The sequence below is a fragment of the Phoca vitulina genome, unplaced genomic scaffold, assembly GCF_004348235.1.
Source record: "Phoca vitulina isolate PV1807 unplaced genomic scaffold, GSC_HSeal_1.0 scaffold6, whole genome shotgun sequence".
Taxonomy (NCBI): Eukaryota; Metazoa; Chordata; class Mammalia; order Carnivora; family Phocidae; genus Phoca; species Phoca vitulina.
This window is the reverse complement of record NW_022589709.1, coordinates 18,956,392-18,972,627: the sequence shown is the minus strand read 5'-3', so window position 1 is coordinate 18,972,627 and position 16,236 is coordinate 18,956,392. Positions and strand designations below refer to the sequence as shown.

General features: G+C 41.5%; 1 long non-coding RNA gene across 1 annotated transcript in view; it reads left to right on the top strand.

The window, feature by feature from the left end:
• The window catches only part of LOC116632131, a 55,934-nt gene extending 39,988 nt beyond the window's left edge, over positions 1–15,946 (top strand). The window contains exon 4 of the long non-coding RNA XR_004299344.1: positions 15,756–15,946. This is a non-coding gene — a long non-coding RNA (uncharacterized LOC116632131). The remainder of the gene's footprint in view (positions 1–15,755) is intronic.
• The last annotated feature ends 290 nt before the right edge of the window (positions 15,947–16,236 follow it).

Genomic DNA, 16,236 nt, shown 5'->3' with positions numbered 1-16,236 from the left:
CAAGTGACAGGGAAACTCACTTCTCCCTTTTTGAGTCTCCCAGACACTTTGTCTGCTATATTCTATCACTTAGCTATTCAATAAACTCTGCTCTCACTTCCTCCTGCCTTGCATTTGACTCTATCTTATGGGAAACCAAGTATCCTCTTGGCTGGTTCTGTGGGACCTGCTCTGGATTCTTTGACCTGGCCTGCCTATGTCAGAAGCATTAAGCATTTTAATATATTTTAATTTTTTTTCTGTATATGTATTTTTGATGTAGTTGGGATCATATCGTAGATAAAATTTTATATCCTGCATTTTTTAACTTAACAGCATACTATAAACATTTTTCTATTTTAATTTTAATCATAAACCTGATATTGATAAAAAACAGCTGAAGGAATAATAGCTTGGGGAAAAATCATATATTATTTCAATGAACCAAAGAAATAAAATACTGGTAAAAAAACAATCTATTTGCAAGGCAGTGTGGTTTAGTGGAAAGAAGTATGTCCTTGGAGGCAGATGGAACTTATTTCAGAATGCTGGCTCCACTACAAAGTATGACCATAGTTAAATCACCTATTTATTTATATAGTGAGATTGAAATTAAAGCATTACCAAACACTAATTAAAGAAAGCCTGGACAAATATGGAAACATATTGTGTTCATGGATTGGAAGACTCAATATTGTTAATTCTCCCTAAACTGACCTAAGGATTGATTGATTGATTGATTGATTTTAAAAGATTTTATTTATTTATTTGAGAGAGAACAAAAGTGAGAGAGATCACAGAGGGAGAGGGAGAAGCAGACTCCCTGCTGAGCAGAGGGCCCCAGTGGCTCGATCCCAGGACCCTGAGATCATGACCTGAGCCAAAGGCAGACACCTAACCAACTGAACCACCCAGGCGCCCCTAACCTAAGGATTTATTTTTTTTTTAAGTTTTTAAAAAATTTTTATTTATTTGACACAGAGAGAGAGAGTGAGAGCAGGAACGCAAGCAGAGGGAGTAGGAGAGGGAGAAGCAGCCTCCTGGCTGAGCAGGGAGCCTGATGCGGGGCTCGATCTCAGGACCCTGGGATCATGACCTGAGCTGAAGGCAGACGCTTAATGACTGAGCCACCCAGGCACCCCTGACCTAAGGATTTAAAGCAATCCCAATCAAAGTCCCAGAAAGCTTCTTCTGTATAATGAATATTTATGCTCCCAACTCTCCCACAATTCATATGTTGAAACCTAATCCTCAGTGTGATGGTATTTGGAGGTGGGGCCTTTGGGAAGGGATTAGGTCATTAGTGTGGAGCCCTCATGAATGGGATTAGTGCCCTTACAAAACACTGCAGAGAGCTCCTTTGCCTCTTCTGCCACGTGAGGACACGGCAAGGAGACAGCCATCTATGAAACTGGAAGCAGCTCTCACCAGACACTGAATCTACAGGTTCTTGATATTGGACTTCCCAGCCTCCAGAACTGAGAGAAATATATTTTTGTTGTTTGTAAGTCACCCAGTCTGTGATATTCTGTTAAAGCAGCCTGAAAGGACTAAGACAGCTTCTTTGTAGATATAGCTGATTCTAAAATTTATATGGAAAGGAACTAGAAAGCCAAAAGAGTTTTGAAAAACAAACAGTTGGAGGATTTCACTACCTGTTTTTAAGATATACTGTAAAGCAACAGTTGTCAACACAGCATGATATTGGTAAAAGGAAAGTCATATAGACAAGTGAAATATACATACAATATAAAGTCATAGAGTCAACAGATTTTTGACAAAAGTGCAATGGCGGTCCAATGGACAAAGGACAGTCTTTAGCAAATGGTGCTGGACTATCCACATGCAAAAAAGTGAGCCTTAACCTACACCTATGTTGCCTACAAAAATAACTCCCAATGGATGATAGACATAAGTGTAAGACAGAAAACTATGAAGCTCTTAGAAAGAAACATAGCAGAAAATCTTTTTCCTGTTGAGTTAGGTAAATATTTCTTAGATAGGGTAACACAATTATTGATCCATAAAGTAAGAGTTGATATATTGGACCTAGTGAAAATGAAAAACTCTTGCTTTGCAAATAACACTGTTAAGAGAGTAGAAAACCAGCCCCATATTGGGAGAAAATATTTGCAAACACACATAAGAAAACTCATTTGTGTTTAAAGTACATAAAGAACTCTCAAAACTCAGGGCGCCTGGGTGGCTCAGTCATTAAGCATCTGCCTTCGGCTCAGGTCATGATCCCAGGGTCCTGGGATGGAGCCCCACATTGAGCTCCCTGCTCCTCCCTCTCCCACTCCCCCTGCTTGTGTTCCCTCTTTTGCTGTGTCTCTCTCTGTCAAATAAATAAATAAAATCTTAAAAAAAAAAACCTCTCAAAACTCAATAAAACTTAACCAAAGCAATTTAAAAAGTGGGCAAAAGATTTGAACAGACTTTTCATGATAGAGGATATAAAGATGGCAAATAAGCAACTGAAAAGATGCTCAACATCATTAGTAATGTTTAAAACTACAATGAAATATTACATACTCATCGGAATGGCTAAATTAAAAAATACTGACAACACGAAGTGCTGATGCCGAGTAACTGGGACACTCACATTTCTCGTAGGAATGCAAGAGGGTACTGCCATTTTGGAAAACAGCTTGGCAATTGTTTCAACAAGTTAAATATATATTTATCGTGTGACCCAGAAATTCTACTTCTAGGGATTTATCCCAGAGAAATGAAAACTTATGTTTACACAAACATCTGTGTGTGTGTGTGTGTGTGTGTGTGTGTGTTTATAGCAGAGTAACTTACAATTGTCAAAAACTGGAAACCACCCAAATGTCTGTCAGTGGATGGATAAACAAACTGTGGTATATTCATACAGTGGAATATTACTTAGCAATGAAGGGGAATGAAGTATCGAGGCACACAATGACATGGATGAATCTTTGATGTGTTAGTTAAATGAAAAAACCTTGTCTCAAAAGGTTACATAATATTTTATGTGTATGACATTCTGGAAAAGGAAAAAATACAGGCACAGAGACCAGATCAGTGGTTACCAGGAGTTAGGGTTGGGAGTTTGAATACAAAGGGTTATCCACAAGGGAATTCTTTCCTTGGTTGAAATTATTCTATATCCTATTTGTGGCAGTGGTTATAAAAATACATGCATGTTTAATTTTATTATTTTTAATAATTTTTTTAAGGATTTTTATTTATTTATTGAGAGAGAGAGAGAATGATAGAGAGAGAGCATGACAGGGAGGAGGGTCGGAGGGAGAAGCAGGCTCCCTGCTGAGCAGGGAGCCCGATGCGGGACTCGATCCCAGGACTCCAGGATCATGACCTGAGCCGAAGGCAGTCGCTCAACCAACTGAGCCACCCAGGCGCCCAATACATGCATGTTTAAAATCTCATAGAACTATACATGAAAAGAAGCTAATTTTACTGTTTGCAATTAGAAATTTAAAAAGAAAACTGCCTTTCTGGGTTGTCATTGGCATTCAATAAAATAGAATTAATGTGATTCATAAGGGGTGCTCCACAAACATCAGCTGCTTTTACTGTTTTCCCAGGAAGTAGAGAATCGGGGTTCAGAGCATAAGCTCTTAAGTTAACTGGCCTGCATTCAGGTCTTGCTCTGTCACCTACTGGCTTGTGCTCTCTCTGTGCCTTGGTGTTCTCTGTAAAATGAAGTAATGTTGTCTCTATCTTACAGAGTTATTAAGCAGGTTAAATCAGTTAATGTAGGCAAATACTTAATGCACACTTTTATTATTAACATAATTTATTGGTTTTTCTGTATTGATTTCCATAGGGACAAGCTGAGAAATGTAGTGTGGGTCTCTGACCGTGGCGCCCATTGGCACCCCAAAAGGCCTCTGCTGGCATTTGCCTGTGATGACGAAGATAGTAAATATGGCAGCAGTCAGGGAGCAGGAACTGTGAAGCTGTTTGGGCTTCCTATTGACTCCTGATGGGAGGCCCTGATGTAGAAGAAAAGGCACTTGTAGAGGCCTTCCTTTGTGTTATTTGATCTGTCCTCTTGGAGTTGGTGGGCATCTTAAGTATTTATAAATTGGCTGCCTGAATATCTTTTCCAGGAGTAGGAAATTGCCAACTTCCTGTTTCCCCAGCCCGAGGGAGGCCCCTCATTTGAGAACGGTGGCATAAAGTTACTGTGGGATGATTGGCTGGCTGCAGCATTAGGTTCTGATTGAGGACCTCTTGAAATTCTATTCCAGGGTTTTGAGAGAGTGGTTTTATTAGTGCCTCTGACGTCTTTCCTCAGGAGTGATTTTGTTGGGCTTGCTACTGCTTGCATGTATCAAAATTTAGTAAAATGGGTAGGTAAGGGGAGGCATAAGTGTGGAGTTTTTAAAATTAAAAAAGATATACTCAAAATTGTATATGTTATAAAATATATACAATATATAAATTTAATAATTATAGAAATATAAAATATATAATATATACAATTTTGAGAATTGAGCATTTTAATAAAATTGACCCAATTCTAAGGCTTTTAAAATTTTGTCATTACAGGGAGATTTTGTGGTTTTGCATTTTTAAAAAAATTTTTATATTTATTTATTTACTGAGAGAGGGGGCAAGGGGGAAGGGCAGAGGCAGAGAGAGAGAGAATCTTAAGTGGGCTCCATGCAGGGCTCAGTCTCACGATCCTGAGATCATGACCTGAGCCAAAGTCAGACATTTAACCAACTAAGCCATGCAGGTGCCCCTACATTTTTTTTTTATATCAGAAATAGAGTTTAAAGATTACTATAATTCTGTCATTAATGTTGTAACCAAGAACTCTGTGGAATGCATGAAATGTGAAATGAAGTACATGGGCTATAGCAATCCTTGAAATTTATCGGTTGTTTATGTGTGTGTATGTATACCAGGACTCATTCTATAAGGGGTTTGTGGTGGCTTATGAAAAACACTGAGAAAAGTAGTAAAATATAAATAAGAAATATAAAATCAAGATAAGATAAATACAAGTTAGAATGAAAGTCAAGACTGGGGCAGGGAGAGAAATTGAAGAGAAGTATACAAAGAGTTAAGGACCTAATTGAATGATTGAATTAAAAAATTGGCTCTGAAAAAAATAAAAATAAAAATTTGGCTTTGAGTTCCCCTGGCAAAGCAAAGAAGGTATAAGCCAGTTAGCTAACTCTTACTATTAAAAAGAAAAATACAGGGTGCCTGGCTGGCTCAGTCAGTGGAACATACAACTCTTGATCTTGGAGCTGTGAGTTTGAGCCCCATGTTGGGTGTAGAGATTACTTAAAAATAAAATCTTTAAAATAAATAAATAAATAAAAAGAAAAACACATACCAGTTCCTAAGAGAAAGCAAAGCTTTTGTTATCTCTTACCTCCAAAAGAAATGGTCATGTAGGTTTGTTTGTTTGTTTTTTAGCATTTTGGCATATAAAAGAAACCAAAACCAAAATATGCCTAAGTGAAGCTTGTAGAAAAGTTTGAAAAGGAAGCTAAGCAAAAATAAGACAAAAGTCATCTGTAAACATAGCTCTGTGAGATAACCACACATTTTGGTGTATATCCTTTTAGGACTTTTCCTGTGCTCATATTTGCATATAAAAATATGTATTAGTTTGTTTTATCTTCATAAAAATCTCTTGAGGGGTAGACAAAGCAAGTATGACAAGATAAATCATGGGAAGTATTCAATACAATTGTAAGCAATATTGTAGCCAAAATGTAAGCAAAAATCCAGTAACTGTTAATAGATCATTTTCATTTATTGGGCATGTCTTATGTGCTCGGACTGTAATAAGCACTTTATATAAGCTGCTACCCATTTGTCCCAACAGATCTCTCTCAAACTCAATTATTATCACCATTTTATGGCTTCAGGGAAATTCAGTAACTCAAGGTTACACTGTAAGTGACAGTATTCAGAATCAGGTTTGTCTAAAAGTCTATTTTCTTCTTTTTTTAAAAAAAGATTTATTTTTTTTTGAGAGAGAGAGAGAATGGAGGGGAGGGGCAGAGGTAGAGGGAAAGAGTCTCAAGCAGACTCCCCATGAGCATGGAGCCCAACACTGAGCTTGATGCAGGGCTCAACGTGGGATTTGATCTCATGACCCTGAGATCATGACCTTAGCCAAAATCAAGAGTTGGACACTTAACTGACTGAGCCACACAGGTGCCCCCAAATGTCTATATTCTTCTATTGCAATGGGCTAAACTGTCTCTGCAAGTATGGCCATTCTCATTTTACAGATGAGTAAACCATGGCTCCAAGAAGTTGACTATTGGCCCAGGTTAGTGAGCTCTGGAGCCATGTCTCCAGGCTGAGTACTGACTTTGCTCCTGCCCTGAGAACAGCTCCTTCCCACCTTTCCTGAAGAATGTTCTAAACTAGCTCACTATCACTTTATGTTGGCAGGATATTGCTGTTCAGATGCTGGGGGAACACTTATTCTCATGTTTCTGTGAAAGGTCAATGAACCAAAACTGAGATGTTTTGGTTCTTGCTTTTTTTTTTTTTTTTAAAGATTTTATTTATTTATTTGACAGGAGAGAGGGAGCATGTGCAAGCAGGGGGAGCGGCAGGCAGAGGGAGAAGCAGGCTCCCCGCTTAGCGGGGAGTCCTATGCGGGGCTCAACCCAGGACCTTGGGACCATGACCTGAGCCGAAGGCAGACACTTAACGACTGAGCCACCCAGGCGCCCCTTTGTTCTTGCTTTTGCAGTTATCCACCATTCTGATGCCTGCTGTTGCTGCATTTCTGTATATATCCCCTTGGCACTGGGAGATGCAAAGGGTATAACCAAACCAAAGGAGAGTTTGTCTTGCTGATGAGCAGCAAGCCAATTTAAAAAACAACAACAACAACAACAACAAACTGACACCGAGCTTTTGCAGTGCACAAAGATAGGCTTATTTATTGGTGTGGCACCACCCAGAACAGTCCCAAACTCCCCAGTGGCTTGTAAGTGAGGATTTTTAAGGGCAAAAGTCAAGGGTAAGGGCTTGGGGTCATGGGTTCTTCTGATTGGCCAGAGATTGGGTAAACTTTAAGATTGATTGACTTGTCTTTCTGGCACTAGTCTATTTTGTTTCATCAAGATTGTGGTCGGGTGGTGAGTGGTTCCTTTCCCTGGTCTGGGTTGGCAAAACATCTCAGCAACGTGTACTATTTTTGTTAGCAAAAGCAGAGGCCCTTCACCTTTGTGACTATGATGACTGTGCAGCCTATTTTATTTTTTATTCCCTTGGGCTACATTGTCATTCTCTTAAGCAAAGCATCCTGTGTTTTTTACCAATAATCTTTAACTATGGGCTATGTGGCTTTCTGCAGACTTAATTCTGTTGGTGGTTTCAAGGGTTTGGTCCAGGTATTATTTGATCTATTAACAGCAATTTCCCATCAATATGGATTCGTTTATTTTCTTTTTCTGGATGTGTGATAGGCAAAAGTAGCAAACCTTGTCCCTTGTCACTTAAGAAGAGATTCATCACCTTTAACTAAAGGAGCAATTATAGCAACAGGAAAAAAAAATTTTTTTAAAGATTTTATTTATTTATTTATTTGAGAGAGAGAGAGAGCATGAGAGGGGAGAGGGTCAGAGGGAGAAGCAGACTCCCCCCTGAGCTGGGAACCCGACGTGGGACTCGATCCTGGGACGCCAGGATCACAACCTGAGCCGAAGGCAGTCGCTTAACCAACTGAGCCACCCAGGCAGCTGCCAACAGGAAAATTATTAATACACACATTAGTGAAGAAAGCCTCAGCTTGTGGCTGTCAAGGTCAGGGTCCGCCACCTCTTTCTTTGCCTACACAATCCTAGATGGCTTGATATGCAGCCCTAGAGAGCAGCCAAGAAAGAGTTTGGAGCTTGAGGCTCTGCCAGAGAAATGAGATACAGTGACTCAGACTCAGAACTCTACAGTTTGGTCAGTTGTCCAATTTCTTCACAGTCACATATGGCTATTTATTCATTTATTTTATTTTTAGAGAGAGAGAGTGTGTGCAGTGGGGAGTGGAGGAGAGAGGGGCAGAGGGAAAGAACACAGGAAGTGGGGGGATGAGAGATTCTTAAGCAGGCTCCCTGCTGAGCATGGAGTCCGACAAGGGCTCAATCCCATGACCCTGAGATCACGACCTGAGCTGAAATCAGGAGTCAGACTCTTAACCACCCAGGTACCCCACATCTGGCTATTTATTGATTGGTCACCTTAGGCATATCCCATCATTTCTCCTCTAAATTTTTAGCTAGTAAGCTAGGAGGGATGGCATTTTGTTTTGTTTTATTTTGCTTTGTTTTTTGGTGTTATTCCTAGTGTTTTGCTGAGACCCAAGTATCTTTGTAGCCTAAAATCCAGGGAAGGATGAACCCATTTATCATGACAAATATTAGGTGTGAGGGGGGGGGGCCTGGGTGGTTCAGTCGGTTAAGCATCTGCCTTCGGCTCAGGTCATGATCCCAGGCTCCTGGGATTGAGCCCCACATTGGGTTCCCTGCTCAGTGGGGAGTCTGCTTCTCTCTTTCCCTCTGTGTGTGTGTCCTCTCTTGCTCTCACTCTCTCTCAAATAAATAAATAAAATCTCAAATATTAGGTGTGAGATATATGCCTGTGCCTTGTGGATTAGTTCCTTCATGCTAACCTGTGTGGGGATGAAGCTGAGTCACTGGGATCCTGGCAGAGGGCCTGGTGTGGGCAACTGGGAGACCAGAGCAGTGAGGCAGAGTCCTAGCCAGAGGTAGTGACATTCAATGAGCCCGAAGCAGTTAGTTCCAAGGAGAGCAGGATAAGCTCTCCTCAGTAGAAGAGTGCAGTGTGGAATAGCAGCGGAAGAAGCAGGAGAGACCAGTTCTGGGCGGTACCAGAGTGTGTGTGTGTGTGTGTGTGTGTGTATTATGAGCTGGTTGGCTGTGATGTGTCAGTGGCCTTTTATTTAAGCCCTTACTCCCTTTCCTGTTTCAAAGATGTATTTTACTCCCTAAGGGTTTTAATCACAAAAGGGACCACGAAATGTCTTCCTTCTTTGGAAGGGAAAAAGCCCATGCACAGGGTTAAAAGGTAGGTCCTATCTTTCAGAAGGGGAGTAGAGATCGCACACCTGGAAGTGCTTTGCACACTCAGAAACACCTATGTGTGGGTAAGTATTGCCTTCTTTGCTCCCTCTGACCCTGCAATAGAATGAAAAGAAGGCTGGCTTCGTGGGTGAGCGGAACGGCTTTGAATCTGGCTCCAGCAGTGATGGCTCAGAGCCCACTTTCCTCATCCATAAAGTGCAGATGACAAATCCTCCTCTCCTTGGGTTGTTTGGAGAATCAAAGGACATAACATGTTTGTAAAGGGTCCAGCACAGCCCCTGGCGCACGGGAGATGCTTAGCACATCCCTTCTCCTCAAGGAGGAGCAGCTTCTGAGGAGAACACGGGCTGGCCGCAGAGACGTGGCAGTGGTCTGTCAGCTTTCTTGGCTCTAAATGCCGGAGCTGAGCGAGCCCCGTTCATCATGGACTCTGCAATGATGGGAAGGAAGAGAGGAGACTTCTCTGTCACACTCGGGCGTGGTGGGGGGTTCAGAGGAGAAATACTGCATCTGCTTTCTGTTGCAGTCCGTTCGGGGCCGTGATGGGTATGTGTGCATGTGGACACGTGGAGCCTCAGTCAGAGCCGTGCACACCAGCGGGGGAAGTAAGAGTAGGAGGAGGGTAAAGCTCCTGTTAGCGGAGAAGCCTGGGGAAGGATTGAAGGGAGAGGAGGTGGACTTAGTGCAAGTCTTGAATACAGAGGGTGTGTGGGGGGGAGGACCTGTGAGAAGGGGTGCTGCAGCTTGGAACAAAGCGGAGGTGGTGGCTGTGTTCTGGGCTGTGGAGAAGGTGGTCAGGTGTAATGTGAGGTGGGGTTTAAGTGACACACACAGAAGATACAGGAAGAGGCCAATTGCCAAGGAGTACAGGCAGCCTCAATAAGCTGGAAAAGGCAAGGAAATAGATGCCTCACTGGGCTTCCAGAAGGAACACAGCCCTGCCAACACCTTGATTTTAGACTTTTGGCCTTCAGACTATGAACGAATAAATTGGTGTTGTCTGAAGTCGCTGACTTGTCATTTGTTACAGCCGCAATAGGAAGCTAACACATGCAGTACAATTCAGTGGGTTTTTGTATTTTCACAGAGCTGCACAATCATCACCACAACCAATTTTAGAATGTTTTATCACCCTCTTCCTCAAAAAACTCAACCCATCAGTGGTCAGTACTCTTTTCTACTTGTAGGTACCATGTGGTGTTTGATAAGTTTCCTAACTCCTGTGAGCCTCTGTGTGTTTCCTCATCTCTAGGCGGGACGCTGCCCACCTCCAGAGGGTGTTGTAAGAATTCAGGGAGATAATGTGTGTAAGCGCTCAGCACAGCATTCACTAGGCTGTTGATTATTTTTATTAAAACCAGTGAGGAGAGGTTGTTGGGTGCCAGGGAGGTGCCAGGGAGAGGTGAAGGAGAGGCTGAACGAGGCCAGTGGCTGAGGGATGGAGAGGAGGGGATCTGGTTTCTTTGAGAGGCTCCAAGCCCTGTGATCCTCCCTCACTGGAGCCCCCCTTTACCTCCTTCCCGCCCTGGGAACTCGGTTTAAACCCGCGGGCGTGTCCCTGTCTGGCCACTAGAGGGCAGTGGAGGCAAGGCCGCAGGGAAGGGGGAGGTGGGCGTCCAGAAGGTTGGCGCTGGTCTGTGTGTTCAGCCTTTATTCGTGCTCTGAAGCCTGATTGTGTATTTGCATTGTGCTCTCCCTTCCCTCCTTGCTCTGTGTATTTGCTGACGTTTTTGGAAAACACTTCGCATCGCAGGGCACCTCTGAGTTCCTGCTTGTCTTGTGCCTGAGGATTAGCCATAGCTGAAGCGTCCTGTTTTCTGGCAGCTGTGTTTATTTCTCAAGGGCACAGGCAGAGCAGAACATGGGGGCCTGGTCCCTGCAGCTCAGGAGAGCCTAGGGTGAACCACAGTTGTTCTTCTGCCAGTTCAAAATAGGGGGACTATTCCATTTTGCATTCCTCCCCTGCACCCCCCACCCCCCCCACCAGGCCTATCAGTACCACCCAAATCACATGGACTGAGGTGGCGGGTGGTGGAGTGTGCTGGATGTGATTCCTCAAGAAAATTCAGATGCTGTTACCAGAGGTAGGTAGAATGGATGTTTAGGCAAAATCCACAGATGTCCATTCCAGCTACCACATGGGAATAGATTAATCCACTAGTTAGGAGCCCTGGCCCTCGACTCCAGTTCTCCGAGAGGGAATCCCAGATTCACCCTTTACAAGTTGTGTGACCGTGGCTGGCTCACTCACCTGTCAGTCTGAGTCTCAGGGTCCCCACCTACACAATGGGAGTGATGGATCACACTGTAGGCTTGAATGAGTGTGAAAGCACACTGCAGAGGCATCAGGCAAACTCCAGCAGGTGTCACTGCAGTGGGTGTGGCATGAAGTCTGAAGTCTCTGCATTGTTACCTGACCAGTTCAGGGCGGCTGTCCACAGACAGGCAGCCAACGTCCTCTGGGTTCAGGTTCTCCACCTGCCACTTACTGGCCACGCTGTCCTCCTCCATGAGGTGAGGATCATCGCTCTTGCCTCCCCGGGTTGTTGGGAGAAGTGATGAGGTGATACATAGACAGTGCCTGGCACATACCAGTCTGTAACTAATGATGGATGTGCTCTCGGCACAATTAGTACTCCAGAGCATGCTAGGAGTCCAGGTGTGACTCTGGCAGGACAGGCCACGTGCTCTGTGAACAAACAACCATCCTTCTGGATAGAGTGCATTTGGCCGTCAGCCAAGGTCCCTGGGAGGCAGTGTGAGGTCTGGCCCTTCCCTCCTTCCTTTCAACTTGGGGAGGGTACACCCTCACAATAACCCTCTTAATTACCCCTCAGGCTCTACTATCAGCCTGTCTTTCATTTCCACCACAAGGCTCCAAGCCAGACAGTTTGCACAGAATCTAATCTGGAGTGTGTTAACTTTTCTCCCCCATCGTTGGCAGGGATCTGGAATCGGCTCTGCATTAGGATGAGTTGTAAATAAACACACATTTGCTTCACTGTGACTCCTCCTCCTATCCCATAGCCTTGTCTTCAATTTGGGCAGCTTCAAATCAGGGAACACAGAGTGATTGGAAAAGACCTTGGAAATCATTTAATCCAGTCTACCCATTTTACAGAAGTGTAGATTGAAGGTGTTTAGTTAAGTTGCTCATGTTTACATAGACAACTGGAGGATACAGAGATGGAAATCAGATTTTCTGACTCTTAGTTCAAAACTCTTTCCATAATAACCCAGTACCTCATTCATTCATTCATTCATTCATTCAAAAAATGTGTACTGGGTATCTAACTACTTATGTGTTGTCCTTTTGTGGGCTCTGGAAAAACATAAACAAGGAACAGTCTGCCCTTGAAGTGCTTATGAACTCTTTGCCCATTGGTCCATCCATCCATCTAATGCAAATGTCTCTTCATTCATCCATCCATCTTTCCATGTTTCCATCTACCTTTCTCTTGTCCATTTTTTGTCCATCCATTAATCTTCATCCTTTTGTACATTTGTTCTGTCCACTCATTTCTCCATTCAACTCACCATTGTTTGTCCACAAATTTATTCATCTTTCTGTTTATTTCCCTGCCTACCCATCATGTGTTCCTGTTTCCATCCAGTCTACTTCTCTCCCTCTCTCTTTTAAATATTTATTTATTTTAGAGAGAGAGAGAGTGAACACATGTGAGTCAGGGAGGGGCAAAGGGAGAGGGCGAGAATCCTCAAGCAGACTCCCCATTGAGTGTGGAGCCTGATGTGGGGCTTTATTCCACAACCCTGAGATTATGACCAGTGCCGAAACAAGAGCTGGACACTCAACCAACAGTGCCACCCAGGCGCCCCCAGTCTACTTCTCTTTTGATCCATCCATTGGTCTCTTTATCCAGAATTTCTTGAGTATAGGCTCCAGGTTTTTGGCTGGTGCTCAGGACTGAGATAAGTAATAAGCATTTGTATTCGAGTTTTTGTATGAATACTTACTTGTCTTTTTATTAAACACCATGGAGTAGAATGGCTGGATCATATAGTAGATATTTGTTTAACTTTTTAGGAAACTGCTAAAATGTTTTCCAATGAGTTTTTACCCTTTTATATTTCTACTAGTTTCTCCACAGTCTTTCAAACTTTTTGCATGATCATTCTTTTTAATTTTATCCATTCTAATAGGTCTGGTTTTAATTTGTTGTTCCCCTATGACAAATGCTGATGAGCATCTTCTTTTTTTTTTTTTTTAATTTTTTTATTGTTATGTTAATCCCCATACATTACATCATTAGTTTTAGATATAGTGTTCCATGATTCATTGTTTGTGCATAACACCCAGTGCTCCATGCAGAACGTGCCCTCCTCAATACCCATCACCAGGCTAACCCATCCTCCCAACCCCCTCCCCTCTAGAACCCTCAGTTTGTTTTTCAGAGTCCATTGTCTCTCATGGTTCTTCTCCCCCTCCGATTTCCCCCCCTTCATTCTTCCCCTCCTGCTACATTCTTCTTCTTCTTTTTTTCTTTCTTAACATATATTGCATTATTTGTTTCAGAGGTACAGATCTGAGATTCAACAGTCTTGCACAATTCACAGCGCTGATGAGCATCTTCTGTGTGCTCATTTGCTATGCATATAACCTTCTGGGAAGGTGTGTGCAAATCTTTTGTCCATTTAAGAAATTGAATTATTTTCTTAATCAGTTCTAAGAGTTCAATATAAATTCTGGATTAAAGTTTTTTTTTAAGCAGATAGACACTTTGTCAGGTAAACATTTTTCCTCCATATGTGGCTTGTCTCTTCATTCTTTTAATAGTGCTTTCCAAAGAACAGTGCATGAAATTTGATGAAGTCCAATTCATTAATCTGTTCTGTTATGGATCTTTCTTTAGATTAAATTTGTGCCTGGAACAAGGTGTAGACTCAAGCCTACCCTTCCTCCCTCCCTCCCTCCCTCCCTTCCTTCCCTTTCTTTTCTTTTCCTTTCTTCTTTTCTTTTCCCTTCCTTCCTACCTTCCTTCCTTCACATATGGAAAGTTGTTTTAGCATCATTTGTTGAAAAGACTGCTTTCTCTACTGCATTGCCAGCCCCTGCACCTTTGTTAAAACCAAATATTTACTCCATTAGCAATGAATGCACACTTAATGCCCAGATCTTGTTTTTTAGTACCATTTGTCAATAAAAAGATTCAGGGCTCCTTGGAGAAGTGGATGATTTTAGGACTGGGGCAGGAAATATACATGATGGACCCAGAGTATTTTGTAGCCCCAGAAATGAAGGAAGTGCTGAAAAAGAAAATCCTATATTGATGGGATTTTGTCAAAAGAACACAGCAGCCAACTAAAGGAGCTCCCAATGGCCAATTTGAGCAACAGTATATAAATAAAGTAGTATTGGATTATAAGGTATAAAATAAATATCCATGAGTCTATACTGATATAAATTATTGAATAAATAATGAGGGAGAAGAGAAAAATCTCTCTTGCAAAAGAATTTCAAATAATTTATGTAGATATTCCACCCTTAAGGAAGTGGAGCATCACTCTCCACTCCTCAGGTGTGGGCTGTGTGTAGTGACTTCCTTCTGAAGAGTTTGGTATAGGAAAGTGGGGAGGGGAAGAGTACTTTTATAGTGGAGAAAAGTGACAGACACTATCTAGGCCAGGTGATAGTTAGCTTCATCAGATAAATCACGTTGCTAGTATATAACATTGATACAACATAAGCACTTTATCTTTAAAGTATTCCTTCTCAAAACACATACTCTAGCCTAATGAAAACAACATCAAACAAATCCCAATAGAGGGACATTCTACAAAATACTTGTCCAATACTCTTCAAAGCTGTCAAGGTCATCAAAAACAAGGGAAGTCTGAGAAACTGTCGGAGCTAAATAATTTGAGGTGTAATTTGGGTAGAATCCTGGAACAGAAAAAGATGTTAGTTAAAACTAAGGGAATTTGAATAAATGATGGACTTCAGTTAATAGTGATGTATCGATATTGGTTCATTAATTATAACAAATGTATTATATTAATATAGGATATTAATAATGGAGGAACTTGGTAAGAGGCATATAGGAACATTGTGTGCTATCTTCTCAATTTTTCTGTAAATTTAAAACTATTCTAATAAATGAAGTCTGTATTTTAAAAATCCATTGTTTATGTATATATATTGTTTATGTGTGTGTATATATAAATACACACTATATATATATATATTTTGCTTCATTGATCTATTTGGTTTTTTTTATGCCAACACCACACTGTTTTTGTTACTAAAACTTTATAACAAGTCTTGAAATCAGGTGGTATTAGCTTTTCAATTTTTTTTTCAAAGTTATTTTGGCCATTCTAGGATTTGCCCATTTCACATCAACTTTAGCATCAGTTTGTCAATTTTACACACACACACACACACAAAGCCTGCTGCATCTTGGTTGGGATTACATTGATCAACTGGGGAGAATTGATATCTTCTCGATACTGGGTTTTTCAATCCATGGACTATCTCTCCATTTGTTGAGATGATCTGTGATTTTTTTCTCAGCAGTATTTTGTAGTTTTTAGAGATCTTTCACAGCTTTTGTCAGATTTATCCGTAAGTATTTCATATTTCTTGATGCTATGTAAAGAGTATTTTTATTTCAATTTCTGGTTGTTCATTGCTAATATATAGAAATGCAATTGAGTTTTGCATACTGATCTTTATAATAGAAGGAGAGACAGATTGATCGTAGAGACACTTGGAGAGGAAGGCCATGTGAAGATGGAGGCAGAGATTGGAGTTACACTGCCACAAGCCAAGGGACACCAGAAGCTACAAGACATTGGAAGAGGCAAGGAAAGATTCTCTCCTGGAGGCTTTGGAGGGGATGTGGCCCTGCTGACACTTTGATTTTGTTTTGTTTCGTTTTAAATTTAAGTTTAAAAAAATTTAAGATTTTAATTCCAGTATAGTTAACATCCAGTGTTATATTGGTTTCAGGTGTATAATATAGTGATTCTATTCTGTACATTACTCAGTGCTCATTGTGATGAGTGTACTCTTCTCAATCCCTTTCACCTATTTCACCGCCCGCCCCCCCATGCCTCCTTTCTGGTAACCATCAGTTTGTTCTCTATAGTTAAGATTCTGTTTTTGGTTTGTCTCTTTTTTCTCTGTTTTGTTTCTTAAATTCCACATATGAGTGAAATC